General features: G+C 25.1%; 1 long non-coding RNA gene across 3 annotated transcripts; it reads right to left on the reverse strand.

The window, feature by feature from the left end:
- Nucleotides 1-241: 241 nt before the first annotated feature.
- Nucleotides 242-1,609, reverse strand: LOC112639238. Of its 3 annotated transcripts, none has more exons than XR_003123383.1 (4): nt 1,584-1,609; nt 928-1,267; nt 554-779; nt 242-478 (listed from the first exon to the last, which is right to left on the reverse strand). It is a non-coding gene; the product is annotated as an uncharacterized LOC112639238 (long non-coding RNA). The 3 variants fall into 3 exon arrangements; XR_003123384.1 differs by lacking the exon at nt 1,584-1,609 and adding an exon at nt 1,469-1,497; XR_003123382.1 differs by lacking the exon at nt 1,584-1,609 and adding an exon at nt 1,360-1,450.
- Nucleotides 1,610-4,073: the final 2,464 nt, after the last annotated feature.

Below are 4,073 nucleotides of genomic sequence, written 5' to 3' on the forward strand. Positions count from 1 at the left end.
TTAAAGGTCTATGAAAATATGATTGAAATACTAAATAAAAAAGATTGTTTGTTATGTACAACTTTATACAGTTTAGGTAAACAAAAAATTATTGTTAATAATATACATATATAAATTGATAATTAAATAAAACAATTAATTAATTAATCGACACAATCTACGTTTTTTTTTAGATTTATGTCTAACATATATATATATATATGTATATATATTTTTATAAATAAAAAATGTTTCTTTCTAATATAAATTAAATAAAAAGTATAATATGCCTTTAAATACTTTATATTCACACCTATTGCAATAAACCAACCAAAGAATGCTTTTACATTCCTCCTTGTACTTTGGCATACATATCCTTTATGCCAATTGTCTCGCAACATGCTTTTATCGCATGATGACAAACAAGCCCATTATCCTTCATGAATTTTCTTTACAAATATTTTTATATTCTCAAACTGTGTAAAAAAATCATGTAACACTGAAAAATACAAAGTGATATTAAAAGAGAAGAAATAAATTTTATATTATATAGTATTGACAAGTATTTTCTTACTAGTGTGTTCCTTATATGTAGGAATATACATTAATCTTTGATCAGCCCTATTTTTAACCGTCTTTAGGGATGCTTTGGCTTTTGATAACGCAAATCCAGCGCGCTAATCCATTTCCATTTCCAGTTACTATAAATGAACTGATTCTAGTCTTACGTGCTAAATTACTGGTCATACAAGTTATCATTTTGTTTTCCAAAATCCAGGTTTCAAAACTTTCAAATGTATCTGCAGAAAACAAAGATATTAATTATATAAAATTCTAATATTTAGAACTGAAACATCAAAAAAAAAATTGAAAATAGACATTGTATCACATGATTTTTGTATGTGTGTGATTTAACCATTATAATCCAATAATAGCATAAATATTAACCTTTTCCAATAAGATCTGATTCAATGCTTCTGCCATCCATTGTAACACTAGTCCAACCACATTCCAATGGCGATAATTTTATTTGCATTGATCTGGTCTGACTTTGTGGTAATTCCATTTTTGCTTTCTTTCAAGATTTACAAGCAGTTTTTGCTGTTGAATTAATTCTTTTCCTCTAAACACAGGAGTGTTTAGACCAGGAAATTGTATCGGAATTTTTCCCATGCCAATAATTTGCTCCTTATTTAGGTCTCTCTTTTCACTAATCTTCTTGCTGTACCTCTGCATCTTCCTGCATTACTGATACTTGTCACATCCTTTCATAATTCATCTTCAGGTCCTATAGAACAAAAGCACAGTGAAATACAAACTATTTTCTACTGTAAATATAAACTATTATCAAAATGCTATATCCATAAAAGTTCTACTTACTATTCGCAAAGAACATAGTTTCTCACATTATTTAATAAAGTGACTATTTTTAATAAATGTGAATGACTGACAAGCAATAAATTAAACAATATTAAACAATAATATATACCTGAAAAAAATTTCATAATTTTATTAGAATTAAATTGATAAATTAATTTTAAATACATATTATATGTAATTACATATAACGATTTAGAGACAATGATATATTTCATTTGTGTTACCATTGTTTACAGATTGAACATTTTTATCAAATTATTTACAACTCTACAAATATGTAGCATACGACAAGCCATTTTTAAAATCTATAAAACAAACAACAAAATTGTTCATAGTTTTCACTCTGTTTTGTCTTAGTCTGCTTTTGTCATAATCTGCTTTTAGGCGATCTCTGAAAGCAATGCATCCTATAAACAAAAAAATATAAATATGAACTACGTAGTCAAATCTACAAATATTTTCAATGGGTAACATAATTTCGGATTGTATTCCATGCCTCGTACACGAAATGTCGATAACATAAGTAACGCAAAACGTTTGTATATATTAAGTAAATTTGGAATATAAATAAGTTTTGTGATCTCTCTCTCTCTCTCTCTCTATCTATCTATCTATCTATCTATCTATCTATCAAGTATAATTATTATAATATATTACTCGATATTATATTATATTATATATTAATTACTCATTATCTATCACCACCATCGCCATTATTATATGTAATTTAATATATACTACCGTTTAATTAAAAAAATATTTGCCTCAATTAATTTCAATCAGAAAGAAGAATAAGAAACATTATAGATCACTTGGATAATTCCTAAAGGCAATACGCCCTCTGAAATAAAAACGTGGACATGAACTACGAAGCTAAATAATGAATGTTTTCAGTAGGTAACATTATTTTGGATTGTTCCGTTGTTAACACAAGTATCGATAATGCAAAACGCTAAATTTTTAATACAAATCTAAAGTTTTGGATGGTCTTTCCCTCTCTGTATTAATAATATAATTAATTATTAGTATATTCCTTGATACAATATATTAATCACACATCATCCATCATCACCATCGCCACCGCCATTTTTACGTGATCTTTATCACAACGGTTCATCATTGAAAATAAATTATAACATAAAAAATATTCTAGTTTATTTTTAAATATTATTTTTAAATATTAAATAATATAAGTATTAAAATTAAAATAAAAAATTGGCTCAAATAATAATAATTAAAAATTAACTAAACAATTGATAACTAAGATCCAATAAAAAGCGCGATAACTGGAGCATCTAGAAAAGAAATTTAACGGCGTATCATTATATTACTCATTAAAAAATATTAGACAATAACATATAAAATTATATAAATATGAATAAATATGAAATTATATAAATCGTTTCATAATCGGCATGCAGATATTACAAATGCTATCTGCATCTGATTTATATAATTTTCATATGTCATTGTCTAATATTTTCGAATGTGTAATAATATTAATGTCACGTTGAAGGTAGATTAAAAGATAATCCGAAACGTTCGTATTTATTGTATGTATTGTGACGAGTAATTTGAAATATATTAATAATTTAAAATATATTAATAATTAAAAGAGAAAGGATTTTTCTTTTAATTATTAATATATTTTAAATTATTAGTATATTTCAAATTACTCGTCACAATACATACAATAAATACGAACGTTTCGGATTATCTTTTAATCTACCTTCAACGTGACATTAATATTATTACACATTCGAAAATATTAGACAATGACATATGAAAAATTATATAAATCAGATGCAGATAGCATTTGTAATATCTGCATGCCGATTATGAAACGATTTATATAATTTCATATTTATTCATATTTATATAATTTTATATGTTATTGTCTAATATTTTTTAATGAGTAATATAATGATACGCCGTTAAATTTCTTTTCTAGATGCGATCGCGATCAACACCGAAAATTATTTATTATAACTATATGATTAATTAACTTTTATAAATAACACATAATTAATATCTATATACAAATCGCGACAAAAATTCTCTATCGCATTTAATCGTAATTTATTCATTTAATCAACTAAGAATTATAGTAACAGAAATCTAAAATAATAAATTATTATTTCGATATGAAATCGATTTTTACGAGCAGAAATTATTTCTTTTGTATTTATAGATATTTATAGAATACAATATATCTGCGATGCTTTATTTTTCAATCATTGAAATATTTTGAATTGTGAGAACGCACAATAAAATAATTGAATCATGAATCTAAACATAATGAAAGACTCCATACATCAATCTTTTAATAAATAATCCTATAATTAAAAAATCTATGTAATCTAAAATACTGTTATATACTTAAATATATTCCATATATACATATATGTATATATTAAAATACGTAAAATATTTCGATGACGAACAAACAATAACCGACCTTGGTGCCGTAATAGCGCGCTAATGTTTATATGCTATAGTCTTGTAAAATGTTTCGATAAAAAAATAATAACACGGTCTTTCGGACTAACTTTTTCGTTCTATTATTTTCGGTTCTATTATTATTCGCGCGTCGACACTCAAAGAGTAAAGTAGTGGTATACAAGACGCTCCGTTAAATCCTTTTCTAGGCGCGATCGCGATCAATATCGAAAAAATTATTTGCTGTATTTATTATATTATATTATAGTATAAAA

Source organism: Camponotus floridanus, unplaced genomic scaffold (assembly GCF_003227725.1).
Source record: "Camponotus floridanus strain SB8 unplaced genomic scaffold, Cflo_v7.5 scaffold52, whole genome shotgun sequence".
In the NCBI taxonomy this organism is placed as follows: domain Eukaryota; kingdom Metazoa; phylum Arthropoda; class Insecta; order Hymenoptera; family Formicidae; genus Camponotus; species Camponotus floridanus.